Below are 15,152 nucleotides of genomic sequence, written 5' to 3'. Positions count from 1 at the left end.
GAGAGAGAGGGGAGGAAGAAGGAAGAAGAATGTGGATATTCAAGTGGGTCGTGTTGGGGGTTGAGTATGTACAGGATGAAGTTGTTATTTCAATGCTTCTCTTATTCTACTGCAATCATGGCATTCAGGGAGCAGAAAAAGAAGAAAGCAAAGCCAAACTTTTCATTTCAGACATAATATGTTTTCTGAGATGGCTGATGAAAGTGTACTGTAAGAAATTACAATTCCCTTGAATTTGATTGAAAAAATAGGAAATGAAATGTCTTTTTGTTTTGGTGGGATCTAGAAAGGGGGGTGAGAAATACAAGGGGTACACTTTCCAGCAGTCGTTTCTTCTTTGTAGGGTCCTGGTCAAATACTTCAATGCAAGAAACTTGGTCTCAGCCAAGAAAGACATTGAGTCAAGAAGAAAATACAAATAGTAAAAACCACATTTATCCAGTACTAACTATGTCTCAAACACTGCTAAAACCTTGTTTCACACACTTGTCTTATATAATCCTAAATCAAACTCATGAGGTTAGTGTGATTATTATGCTAGGTTTACAGAAGAGGAAACTGAAGCTTAGAGATGGTGAGTTACTTACCCCAAATCACACAAGTAATAAGTGGCAGAACTGGGATTGATATTGAAAACATTTAAAACTCCAGAGCCCATGGTTCTAAACCCTGGGCACACTGTTCCAGCCTGGGCTCCATCAGGCTATGGTAGCCTCGCATTGCCTTTGTACTTTCCAAACACTCCGAACCTGCCCCCAACCCCACCTTTGCGGGACTATTTTGTATTTGTTAATAATTTTCATCAGGGATAGCTACTTAATTTGAGGGGCCAGTGTAAAATGAAAATGCAGGGTGCCAGTTGGGGTTGGAGGGGTCAACTTATTCTTTCCATGGGGGTGCCACCTCAAACCAAAGCAGATGGTTGACTACCAAGAGATTACAACTTCCACATCAGGAGGTACTAGGTATCTGAAAATGCGATGAGGAAGAGGTCCCTGCCAAGTTACTGCTGAATGAACCATGGCACTGCCACATAAGTTTGGGGATGACTGCCTTCTTGCTTTGCCCAGAGATATCACATGATGTGTACACAAACTCAACCCTCCTGCAACCATGCCCAGGCCCTTGCCAGGGGCAGAGATACAGTCCTCCTCATCCCCCAACCAAAGTGACCAAGTCACCAACTTGGGAGGATGGAAGGAGTAGTACTGGGATGAGAACACGGAGGGGGAGACTGTGATGACCCCAAGGCACCAGGCAGCAGGGAATGGGATACTGAGGCCCCATCTCAGAAAGGCAGTGGGAAACAGGACTGTATATAAGCTAAGCCTCCAAGTCCCAGTTCATCCTCCATTGTCCTATTAGAGTTCACTCACAAAACATAAATCCAAAGAAACAATTATTAAGTATTTCAAGGTGGCAATTGCAAAGAGTAAAATTCTAAGCATAGGATCCTTCTGAGCATTGGGCTCTTTTGTGTGCAGGCTCCTGTGTGATTGCAGTGCATGGTTGCTCACTTTTATGAAGTTGGTCCTGTTTTTTATTCTCTGAGTTTAGTAAAAAAAAGAAGTGAAAAAGGGTGCTTTGTTTAAAGGGACTATATACTGATATTGAACAGATTTGTTGTTTTGGTGGCAATATAGTATAATGGTTAAAAGTCTGAGTTTAGATATGCTCAGACATGGATTTGGGTCCCAACTCTTCATACCAGATGATTTGAGAAAAGATTTTAATCTCTCAAAATCTGTGTCTTCCATTGTAAGAATGGATTAAAGCACATGTCAAAATTTTGAGCAGGTTAAAAACATAATGTTTATAAAAGATTCAACATAGCACTTGGCACATACCACTGCAGTTAATAAATGTTTGCAATTATTATTACTGATATCTATGATACATTTGAATTTGGAAATTTAAGTAAAATATTAGTAAAAAATGCTGTCTCCTGGCTAGTCTTACCATAGTCTTATGGTCTTACCACAGAGGCACATCTAAAAATCTTGAGAAATTTAATCATCACACTAATAAAAAGCATTGAGCAGTGACTAAGTACCAGGCCCTCCCTAAGTAAACTTGTTTATCCTATTCCATTCCCATAACAACTTTTTAAGTAAATATTGACAAGTCATTTTATAGATGAAGAAACTGAAGGTGAGGTAAGTTTAACAAACACCCAAAATTTCATAGCCGATGAGAGAGCTAAGATCCAACTTTCAGTCTGTCTGGCTACAAAGTCTATGTTCTTAACCCCTAGGTCACACTGTTGAGATGAGTGATTCTCAACCCTGGCTGCTCACTTGAAATGTTAAAAAAAATGCTGATGCTGAGGACCCAACCTAGATTATTTTAATCAGAATATTGAGGAATGAGGACCAAAAACATATTAATGCATTTCTGGTGATTCTCTTGTGTCGTTAAGGTTAGGAACCAACTGGTCTATATGTTATAATGCACCCAGAAAGCTCTTACTTTTAATATATTTCAATTTAAAAAAATTATTTATTTTTGGATGTGTTGGGTCTTCATTGCTGTGCACAGGCTTTCTCTACTTGTGGTGAGCAGGCTCCTCATAGCAGTGGCTTCTCTTGTTGCGGAGCACGGGTTCTAGATGCGTGGGCTTCAGTAGTGTGGCTCGTTGGCATCTTCACATGACAGATAAAGAAACTATAATTCAGTAAGGGCAAGTAAATTTCCCAAGGCCAAATAAGTAGATAAGTGAATTCCAGATCTGGTATTCAAATCCAGGTTTATCTGGTTTTAAAAGAATGTGTTGCAACTACACTGTTGGTGGGAATGTAAGTTGGTGCAGCCACTATGGAAAACAGTATGAAGGTTCCTCAAAAAACGAAAAATAGAGTTGCTATATGATCCAGCAATCCCACTCCTGGGCAAATATACGGACAAAAATATAATTAAAAAAGACACATGCGCCCCTATATTCACAGCAGCACTATTCACAATATCCAAGACAAGGAAACAACCTAAATTCTCATCCAAAGATGAATAGATAAAGAAGATGTGGTACATATATACAATGGAATACTACTCAGCCATAAAAAAGAATGAAATAATGCCATTTGATGCAACATGGACAGACCCAGAGATTATCATAATAAGTGAAGTAAGTCAGACAGAGGAAGACAAGTACCATATGATATCACTTATATGTGGAATCTAAAATATGACACAAATGAACTTTTTTGAAACAGAAACAGACTCACAGATGTAGAGAAGAGACTTATGGTTGCCAAGGGGGAGTGGGGGTGGGAGAGGGATGGAATGGGAATTTGGGGTTAGCAGTTGCAAACTATTATATACAGGATGGATAAACAACAAGGTCCTACTGTATAACACAGGGAACTACAATATTCTGTGATAAACCATAATGGAAAAGAATATTAAAAAAGAATGTATATATATGTATAACTGAATCACTTTGCTGTACAGCAGAAATTAACACAACATTGTAAATCAACTATATTTCAATTAAAAAAAAAAAAGAACAGGTTGAACCAAGGTATAGTTTGCTACCCCTAAAAGGAAAAAAAAAACACAAATGGAAAGTAAAAAAGCAACAACAAGCACTCTGTTTCAACTCAGAGTGGTTTTGGCAGCAGGCAGCAAGTTTAAACATGCATCTGATGATAAAATGGCTCTTGCTATGGGAAACCAGATCCTAGGAGCCTAACAATGGTATGACAGATTGGTCCCTAACCTAAAAGACTTCAAAGCCATGCAGCTGCAACTTCTTGATCAGATTGACGGTAGTAGTTTTCATGATTTTCTGTTCTTTACCATTGTTAGGGACCTCTGGAATCTCATGAACTCTAATGCAGTTCATATTTATGTATTGTGTGATATTATAATATAATCATCCCCATCACTGTGTTTCTCACAATATTTAAGTCAAGGATTGTTCTTGACTCAATGATTAGGGAAGATTAAAATATTGCCATACCCACTAGATTACTTCCTTTTCAGCTCAAGTCATGGGCTGATATCTGTAGTGCCAAGGATTTATTTTACTTAGCCTCACTGGGACTTCTGAGCTTTCTTTGGAGAATCACTGGAAACACTTCCCCCATGTCTCACTGTAATTAATTCTGCGTGAGACTTCAGAGGCATGTGCAAGTGTCCAGAGGAAGAAGGCTATCTTCTCACTGTTCCACCCAGGAAATGTCAGGGAGGCACTTAATTCCTTTGAAGACCGGAAGAGAAGTAGGTAAGAGTAGTTCAAGCATCCCTGATTCCTGTGAAGTTTGGGGGGTCGGGGTTTGAAGAGAGTGGGAAATAAGCTTCCTTTCCTTCTCTCCATAATTCTTCTTTTTAAAAAATTCTTAATGGGATTTTGGAAGAGGTGATGGAGTAGAAAAACAAAACCTCTCAGTAAACAGAAAATCTGTTCAGTAAATGCTAAGGATAAATTATCTTTAAATATTTTGTAACCATATTTTATGCCATGGGAATGTTCCCTTACTATATTTACTGTTCTCTTGTCCATCTTCATTTGTTCAGATCTATAATTCTCATTCTACCTGAGACATTCTTGAAGGAGGCATAATAAAATGCAAATATTATAATATAATTGGGTACCACCATGTAGGATCTTTCCTTCAGTAGCTCCTCCAACCTCTTCCCACTCTTGTAGTGGCCGGAAGGACTTAAACACATCTGCTAAAATGTTTAACTTTCAATCTCAGAAAGATACCTGAATGATGAAGAATCTAGTTCAACCAAAAAACTAATGAGCAATAAAAAAATCTACTTTCTATGGTATATTAAGGGAGGTGTGATGGCACTTCTCATCAAACAAATAATTTTACAGAGTAATTGAATCATAGTTTTCTCCATTTAAAAATATATTGAAGATAACTATTCTCAGTGGTATCCAGCATTAGCAGGTAGGCAATTTACAGGAGATAAATTTCCCACTTTTGGATGCTGTAGTGTAGTAAATTGGTGAAGGCCTTTTGAAATTACTGAGCTCATCACATGCACAAATGCACTGAATGCTATTTATATGTCTTTGTAGCTTGCAAATTTAATGAGGCTGAGATCTGAAGAACAAAAATATTTCCACTACAAAAATGAAAAAAAATGTTGGAATGAAATCTAGGTTCATTGCATGTCTAAGATCCCAAGACCCAAACAAAACTTTTCTTCCGTAATATCACATGGAGTGAAAATGAGTCAATGTTTATTAGAATCTTTGTTTAAAAGACATCAAAGTGATGCTGACAATCTTATTTCACTCCCTTCCCTATTATCTCTATAGACATAATATGCTCTACTTTCAGGAAACCTGGAGCATCTTATAAATTGTTGGTACTCCTCATGGAATGTGGATCATGTAATTACTGGCCCCAGATGTATAAACTATGCATTAAGTGTCACTTGAATGGAAAATTATTTGAAGAAAATACACTATGATTCACTTCTAATGAATGCTTTCATACGTCTCTACAAATGTATTCACCCAAAGAAGTTCTCATAGAAGCAGGCCAAGAAACTATTCTTTCCTGTGATATTTTAAAAGTCAAATAATTCACTAACACTAAGAAATTTCCTTTTATTTATAAGTAGCGCACATAGAAATTTCCTGTGCCGGTTTAAATCTTGCCAGATAGCCAACTGAAATTAAAATATTTTCCAACCCACAAAAGGATATTCCACAAAAGACAATGAGAACACTTGATAAAGATATAAAAGCATAAACTATGTGCTTTGTTATTTAACCCACCTCAAGCTACTAATGTGTACCATATCTCCTTTTAGAAAGTGAGTGCCAACCGATAGTTACTCAAAAGTAAGCTTTCAGACTCTGATTCACTGTTTTCATGGTTCAAGGTTATAGTATTCTCTGATTAAAGACAAACTATGGATCTTGTATATAATGAAGATTGAAAAACAGTCAAACCAAAATAATCTGTGCCTCCTTGATTCCTAGGATTCGGGACTCAGCTCAGTGTTATTGGTTGATAGTTACATAATATTATCAAGGAGAGATTTTTCTGCTGTGCCAGATTGCACAGGCCCTTCTCTGCTAATAAGAGAAGTGAGGACTAATCCAAAAGACAAAGAGTCAGTAGTAACTATTGACCAAAGGCTGTTGTGATCAGCACTGTGTTAAGAAAAAAAAACTTGTGACAACTTTTTGTCATTTGAAAATGGAATGGCACCCAGAGCATTTGGTTATAATTGCAGTTTTTCAAGTGAGAGGTGATGAGGGACTGGATTTAACACAGTGGCATTTGGGATAGACAGGGGAAAATGGATCTAAAAAATCTCTAGTTATAGCTGACACTCTCTATACTGCTTAAATGGGGGAAAGGGATTATAGAAGAGGCAAACCTCAAAAATGACATCAAATGCCCTAGTTCAGGGGGCTGAATCAATGATTTTAGGAGAGCAAGGGAGGTAGAGAACAATTAGAAGAAGAGAAGTTCTATTTCAGAGGTGCCCAATTTCAGATGCCTATAATTAAAGGTGGTTTCATCAGACAACTGGAACTCTGACGTGTATAAAGCCACGTCTGGAATATAGGAAGAGGTACAATTTCCTTTCCCTTTTCCTTCTCTTTCCCTTGGGAAGTTGATGGGACAATTTCAGAGGATCAATCAAATACCCCGGAAGAGGGTGACCCTCTGGCTGCAGATGCACTATAGATGCCTAAGGGTCTTTATTATTGATTCCAACTAGTTCAGGGCCTTTCATTCAGGTCTACCTTGCCCTGTCCTTCCTCTGAATTTTAAAAAGTAGGGAATGCTCCCTGATCATATTTCCTCAACCAATATTTCTGGACAGGTATGTCTTAACAGTAGAAACCAGAGAAAGATTTGAATACCTTATTATCTTGAATCCTAAAAACCCAGCCACTTACTTTTATACCATTATTGTCATAGTCTGGGAATTTTAAATGCTTTAATTCCAGTGTGGTTTAGTGAGAAGAGTACTGAATTAGTACTGAACTATTTTTGTTCTCAGCAGTTGTACTAATAAACTGTACTATTAAAACTGCATTTTAGTGTTTTCTTTCACCCCTTAACATGTACTTGAACTGCTAGGCCCATAACTTTCTTTATCTTAGTTAAATCTCACAATGGTACTGGTATCTAGCAATTTTTCTATCAGTGCTTTCTCTGCTTAATTGTCTAGTTGAAGAATACTAGATAAAATCTGAGGTAGCTTCTAGCTCTAATGTCATGAATCCACAACATACAAAGCTATAGAAGGGAATGTTTCATGGGAAAGACAAACTAATTATATAGACATTTTTATTAAGGAAAGTGACTGTGTTTGTGGTTCGTGGGATGGAAAATGTGAATGTTACTCATCAGCCTTGGGACGAGAATAATCATGGGGCTTCATTTCTGGAAGTCTTTACTGTTGGAGGTGAGATTTTAGAAAACCTTTGAAAAAGAGGAGAGAAGGTAGACTTAAAGCAAAAGGGTATTCCAAGAATAATGAATGGCATGAGTGAGATTATAAGTGAGAAAAGCATCACAGGGGAAAGGGTAGGAGGTGTGAGTATAGAGAGGGCCGTGGGTTCTTGGCTCCTCCACACCTTCTGCATGATAATCTAAAAAGCCAGAAAATGGGGCTTCCCTGGTGGCGCAGTGGTTGAGAGTCAGCCTGCCGATGCAGGGGACACGGGTTCGTGCCCCGGTCCGGGAAGATCCCACATGCCGCGCAGTGGCTAGGTCCGTGAGCCACGGCCGCTGAGCCTGCGCATCCGGAGCCTGTGCTCCGAAACGGGAGAGGCCACAACAGTGAGAGGCCCGCGTGGCCCGCGTAGCGCAAAAAAAAAAAAAAAAAAAAAATAGCCAGAAGAGTGGGGAATGGGAAGGGAGTGTGGGCAATTCCATAGGCAATCTAGGGAAACCCTTGAATTTGATCCTTACAGTCTGGGCAAACAAGCACAAACTTTATGGTCTTCACTAAGGATAAGAGAATAGGTAGGTTCTAAAAGCAGAACGTTGGACCCGTGACTTGGTTGGCTATCCAGGAGGAAGGAGCAGTTATAGGAAATATATGAAGTCTAAGCATTAGGACACACTCACAGACTCACATACAGAAAACATGAAGTAGGCTTCTCCCTCTTAAAGGCCTGGGTTGCCATAGGATACTGGGGAAAGGAGCTCAGTTTTAAGAAAGGAATATTCTTTTGACAACTGGATAAAACTGGGTTAAAAATAAGTAGGTTATACGTAGTAGCTTTGGGCCAGAAAAATAATTTTGGTCAAGCCCTTTAATTTCTAAAGCCAAGTCTCTAAACCCGGGAGTTTGTAAGAAATGCAAAATCTGAGGCCTCATTCCAGACCTACTGATCTAAATATCTGCTTTGAGAAATACAGTGCTCAGCTTCCTTATTTTTAGTTTCTCAACTGTAAAACAGGGAGAATGGTTATTTTATAAGGATGTTGTCAAGATTAAATAAAATAACATTCCCAAAGTATTTAGTACATACACTAAACACTTTGGCATAGTGTGTACAAATAACTGGAAGTTAATGTGTTAATATTAGTAATAGTAGTATATATTATGGAATTATTTTTAAAAACTAAAATATATGTTGAAAAGACTGGCTAAATCCCACTTCTAATTAAAATTAGAAAATTTAATTTCTAATCCATAAAAAGAACTTGACCTTGCAAGCTACTTGTTGACTGCTGTCAGACCTACTTTCAATAGAAAATGACCAGATAAATGGATTTATTTTGAATGGTGCCTAAATTGGCTGAATTTTGCTTAGAGATTATTATTATATGAGATTTCTGAATCATTTTCAGTATCAGTGACTAAGAAGGGGAATTGTGAGCAAAGAAACCAATTGTCAGATTAACGCAGTACTAATATGCAATGCAAATATTTTGCTACTGAAATAAAAGTGCAGACCTGCCCTTAATTACTCAAACCACCTCTCCCTGGGACATAAAAGGGTTTGTTTTGTCGCTTAGCTTTAATTTATTCCAACTATCCTTGATCAGGTTTGCAAATGGGTTCAAAAGACCTTTAGGCCTGACAATATTTTAATTCAACCCCCAAATTGCCTTTACTCTTCCAGCTACGTTTTATAGAATTGCTGCACTCTCTGTCCCCAGTCCACTGTCATGTCTGCTTTAAATAGAGATGAAACAATTATTTAAACATCACAACCTCTATACTAGACCGTATCTCCAAAGAGAGCCATGATTCTGATGCCCTCACACAGGAAAACAGGGCTAACATAATGATAATAATGATGATGATGGTGATAGTGATGATGATGATCGCTACAGTAATAATAACCTCCAACAGCTATGGAATGTTTAACTCCAACTTCTGGTTTGAAATACCATCTTTTCTGGTACACCCCTAATTTTACCTTTAGTGGGAAACTGCTCCATTGAGCTTCAGAGACACGTACCCAACTGCCTACTCAACATCCCTAACTTGGATGGCTATGGGGCATCTACAACCTAACCTGCCCAAAGAACTGGTTTCCTGTAAAATACTGGTCCTCCTATGGTCACTCCATCTTCATAAATGGAACCTACATTCTGAGCACAATTAGAATGCTTTTTTTCCCCCACATCTCATCTTATTTATCAGCAAACCCTGTTATCTCCATCAGTCTGAAATTAGCAACCATGTTCTTTCCCACTATGCAATTCTGCTTTGCAGGAGGAATTATTACTGATATCTTTCATGCTTTATATCAAAATAGTTTTCTAATTTTGATATGTATGAAACTTTCTGAAGAATCATAGTGTCTACTAGTCACAATTCATAAAATGAAAAATGTAATATAGAATGTAGAGTCAGCAACTAATGATAGGACAAAGAGATGAAATTCATAACAATTTAGGCTTCAAAAATTGACTTTAAGCCCAAATGATGTCTGTGTGTGTGATCATGTTTAATAGTAGGAAAAAAGCATAGAAGTATATGGGAATTCAACAACAGCTTCCAATGACAAGCGTTTATTAAAGAGTTAATACTGGAGGATGTCTAGTACTATGCATTAAGAGAACGGAAATACAAAGATGAATAAGAAGATGTCTATATCCTCAAGGAACTCTTATTCTAGGAAGAGAGTCAGGAAAATAGTTTCAATAATCATAGACTCAATTGTCCAAACTTACTGTAATAATTCAGAACACTATTCACCTGGTGGGTTCAACCCAATTGGATAAGGAAATAAATAAAAATTATATGGTAACTTAGCAAACCCAAACTCCATAAGTAATGACAAACATCACAGGGCTTATGATTGATCAAATCCCATAGCTATTCATATTTAAAAAGAAAACAATGAAGAACAGAGCCTTGTAAATGGCCAAGGAATCTTTTTTTTTTTTTAATCTCCACATATCGGATGTAACTATGCTATGATACAAAATGACTCCTCATGGTGAAAGGGTTTCCAGAACTGAGGTTAAAGTCTCTATTAGGTTTATTTCCCAAGAGTGTCTGTGTATTTGGGTGATCCATCCTTTAAAGACATGAACATTGCATTGGGTCATTCCAGTAAATCAAGTAAGCTACTGAGTGATATAGTGCTGGGAGCACTAAACTCCTTGTGAGCTTTAATTCAAGAATGACACAGAAAAGATGGAGCACCAGAACACAAGCCAAGCTTTGGGAGCTTTTCTCATATACTCAGTTGTGTTTTAAAATACATTTATTATCACTGACAAGAAAATGATTCTACTAAAATGCAATCATCATGGAAACTAAACACAGCCCTAACCCAAAGCCACTGTTTATCCATCAAATGTTTTTGAGGGCCTACTATGCCTTAGACACTCTGACACAAAGAAGAAATACAAAGATGAAAAACTTGGTCTCCAAAAGTGAATAGATTAGTGACAAACACTCTCTTGAACAATCAATTAACATATAAAATACTTACTTGGATGAGTGTGGGTACAAAGTATTATAGATGAGAGCCTGCCTCAAAGATACAGTGAAGCTGAGTTTGAAAAGTGGAAAACAGTTAAGCTAGCAGGCAAGTGATAGGAGTGGGTGATTTAGAAAAAGAGAGCAGAATTTTTTTTTTTTTTTAAGACAAAGGGTCCTTTTTCACTTGTTTCCTCCACATTTATTTATTTATTTATTTTTGTGGTACGCGGGCCTCTCACTGTTGTGGCCTCTCCCGTTGCGGAGCACAGGCTCTGGACGCGCAGGCTCAGTGGCCACGGCTCACGGGCCCAGCCGTTCCGCGGCATGTGGGATCTTCGTGGACCGGGGCATGAACCCGCGTCCCCTGCATCGGCAGGCGGACTCTCAACCACTGCGCCACCAGGGAAGCCCAAGAGAGCAGAATTTTTAAAGGTATAGGTATTGGAAAATTTGCTGAGAAGGCAACTTCTTAAACTTCTGTTTCTTAACATCTGGCATTCCTTTTTAACTGTTACTTAAACATGACATTTTGCAGAATTTTCAGCCACTGGACAGTCAGAATGATTTGTCATGGTAAACAGAATGGAATGGGTTCTTAGTCCCTATGTTAGACAAGGCTACAGTCTAAGTAGTAATATTTATTTTTCTATTATAGATATTATTAGAGGCAATCTTTCTTAGAAATATAATTTTCATTATTTTGTTGAATTTAAAAGACATAAAAAATAATTCAGATGCAAATAAAATCTCTTCATAAATTATGTACATTCTATTAATTGATTTTTCATTTATTTATTAAAACCACAGACATCTACTGAGAGGTTACCAGATACCCACTATAGTGCTAGACTCTGGAGACACAGAAACAGATAACATACAGCCTCAGCCTTCAAGACTCGAAGTCTAGTGGGATATTCAGATACATTTAAACAGATGCTTATAAAATAGTGTGATCAATGTAAGAATAGAAGCAAATAGGTAACAGAAGCATGAACAAGGGTGATCTAACAAGAGTGGATAAATATGGGGGAAACTAGTAAAATGTGACTTAGCTTTTGAATAATGAGAAAGTTGTTCTAGGTTATGTTCTAGGTTAATCATAAAGGAGGTGTAAAGTATCACGAATTGTTAGGGAAGTTCCATATAAAATTTGCTGTGCAGGAAGCCTGCTATAACCCAAGATGTAGGTAATGACTTAAAATGTATTTACACTTTCAATGTTTTGTGTTCCTTTTGCCTTCATTCTCAGCCAAATAGCATGATTGCATTGCAGGCTGCTTTATATGGCTCTGGGCTCTTTAACATGCAATAAAGAAGCAATGTTTTTTGATACAGTGGAACAGCTGCTGTTAAGAACACAACTAACAAATGAGTCAAAACGTGCTGCTGAGAGTTAGTTAATGCATTATATCAGTGTTAATTAAAGTATTATTAAAAGGCTAACTGTTGCCTCTCATATTCCTAGAATTTATACACACACTTCATTAATCTTTGCCCTCCCTGTGGGGTAAGTCACTGCACCTCTTCATCTTCATAAGCAGAAGTACTGCCTGCCAGATAGCTGGTGTGCAGCTCAAGACAAGCAGGGTAGATCAAAGAGAAAACACCCCAGTGTTTGATAGGGATTTTACTTTCGCCTCATTTTGGTGATAACACCCGGGTCTTTTCTTATTGCTTATCTGAGTAGACTTGTAAGATATACTCATTAAATTCCTTCTACCAATGAGGTCTACATCAATATCAAACATGCATATGTGTCACAGGCATATTCTCCAAGATGCAGAAGTTAAAATATATGACAAGAGTGCAAGTACTTGGAGAACATCTCTATTTTACACCATGAAACTATGGCTGAGCAGAGACGATAATGAAAAAGAGAAGTAAAATATTGATAGGGCAGGCAAAGCATAGGATCACATGCAAAGGATTATTTGGAGACATGAGAAATAGAATCTCTCTAGATATGCTTGAAGATAAGGTTTTAGAGCTGTAAGGGGCAAAAGAAATAAAAATAGCAATAATAGAAGCTATCATTTATGGAAAACCTACTCCATCAGGTGCTATGTTTTGAACTTTGGATATTTTATTTCACTTAACCTCTATTGGCATTCATTGGAGGTCAAAATTATCCCCAGTTTATAGTAGAAGATGCTCAGGCTCCAGTGATTAAGTGACTTGCCCACTGTCCCACAGGTAGAAAGAGGCAGAGTTGGATTCAAATGTTGATGGATCTACCTCTATCCACTTCACTCTTAGCCACTATCTTGACTTGTTTATATATTTGGTAGCAACCAGCTACCAGCAATATTCCACCTATGACTTCCAGTCAAGACAACTGACTGGGCTTTCAGGAATTGTAAACACCAATCATAGATATTATGCTTCTGTTATGACTAGTTTGTTAGAAAGTTATTGCTAGAAGAATGGATTTCAAGGTAAATTGGGGGCCTAAGAGATGATTGCTTGTCCATCAGGAAGAGTTTACAGGAAAAATATTTGAGTTCCCAAAACTCTAGAATCTCATCTTCAACTTTGTAGGACCAGACCCTCAACTCTGTCATATCTGTTCAAAAGTGATGTCTTCTGAAGTCAGAGGGACTTGTGAAATTAAATCAGTAAGAGACAACTATGCCCATTTAATAGTGTCTAATATTAAATACAACTGTAAATCTTATCACAATGGCTCATTTCAGCTGAGCAACATGTTCTTGTCCTGTAGGATGCTATAGAGGAAGACAAATTATAATCATAAGGCTGCTTAGTGTGCATGGAATCAGAGCAAAAGGGGTTGAATAAACATATCTATCTCCTCTACAACATATACCTTGCAATTAGACTAGATTACAAATGATTAAGGCATAAGACCACTCTTAGATCAATGAGAAACACACTGATAAAAATCTTGCTTTTAGCCTCTTCTTTCCTCTGGGCTCTATATAGGTCACTCCATCCTTTTGAAAAGTTGTAGCTTACAGAAACACACTCAAATTCCAACGATATATTTCTGAAGTTACATTCTAGTTATTAGAATTGGACTCAAATGGCTGCACATTTTCAAAGTATCGTTAAGTGTGTTCCTTCCACAGATATCAAACTCCATTTGTTTCTGGATGATTTTTTAAAAATTATTCCTTGTAGGTGACCCTAATGTTGTTTACAATTCATGTACTTCTGAACATGTTAAGAAAAATGGCCACTATGCGTGCCACTGTTACATGAGGTGATGGGAGTGCACATTGAGTCCTTCCATAGGCTCCTGATTGGTTTGCATGAATCCTCTCTTGCTATTCTGGCATCATTTTCTACACTGGAGCCAGAGTAATTTTTCCAAAATAGTAATTCAAACACATCACTTTTCTGCTATATTTTCTGAAATAGATAGCTTCCCATTATGCTTATTATAATCTCAAAATCCATAATATGAGCAAAAGGCCCTGTAGTATTTTGTCCCTACCAGCCTTGTCTCTCACCAAGGTCCCTTTCTTTTTGTGGTCCAACCACACTGGTTGTCTCTCAATCACTTGAATGTACCAATGTATTTCCTACCAGAAAGTCTTCTTACGTGCAGTTTACCTTACCTAAGATGGTCTTTCCCCCATTTTGTCCACTCAGTTCTTACTTAATTTTTATATTTAGATAACATTTTATTCCTTAGAGAAAGACTTACCTGAGCTAGGTCAAGTTCCCCCTATCATATACTCTTATATTACTAGCAAACTCTCCTTCATATACCTGCTCAAAATTTTAATTTGTACTTATTCATAGAATTACTTAATCAATATCTATTTCTCCCACAACATTCCAAACTATACAAGGGCTCTATTTGATAACCAGCATGTGACAAACACAGTTATTAATGCATAGCAAGTGTTCCCAAACATTTACTGAGTAAATTAATGCAAGCCATGGTAACTTTCTGTATCTCACTGAGATTTTTTTTTGAAATTGAAAATTTTAAATTATTATATTATTATAAAGTGACTTTATACTCATTGTAAAAATTTCACCAATACAGAAAGAAATATGGGAGAGAATAAAAATCTGACAAAATTCCTGCATCTCTCCCAAGAAATGACACCTATTTCCATTTAGAGGAATATCCTCTAGGCATTTTCTCTTTGACATGTTTGTATTTGTGTGGTTTTTACAAGAATGAGACCATGTTATTTGGGAAGTATCTTTTACCATTTAACATGATGTAGAGACCTCTTAATACCAATACATATAAGTCAATTTATATTTTCGATACTCATCTGAAATTCCATTGG

The sequence above is a fragment of the Mesoplodon bidens genome (assembly GCF_964165515.1).
Source record: "Mesoplodon bidens genome assembly, chromosome: 7".
Taxonomy (NCBI): Eukaryota; Metazoa; Chordata; class Mammalia; order Artiodactyla; family Ziphiidae; genus Mesoplodon; species Mesoplodon bidens.
The sequence above is the reverse complement of the archived record's forward strand: the minus strand, read 5'-3'. Positions refer to the sequence as shown.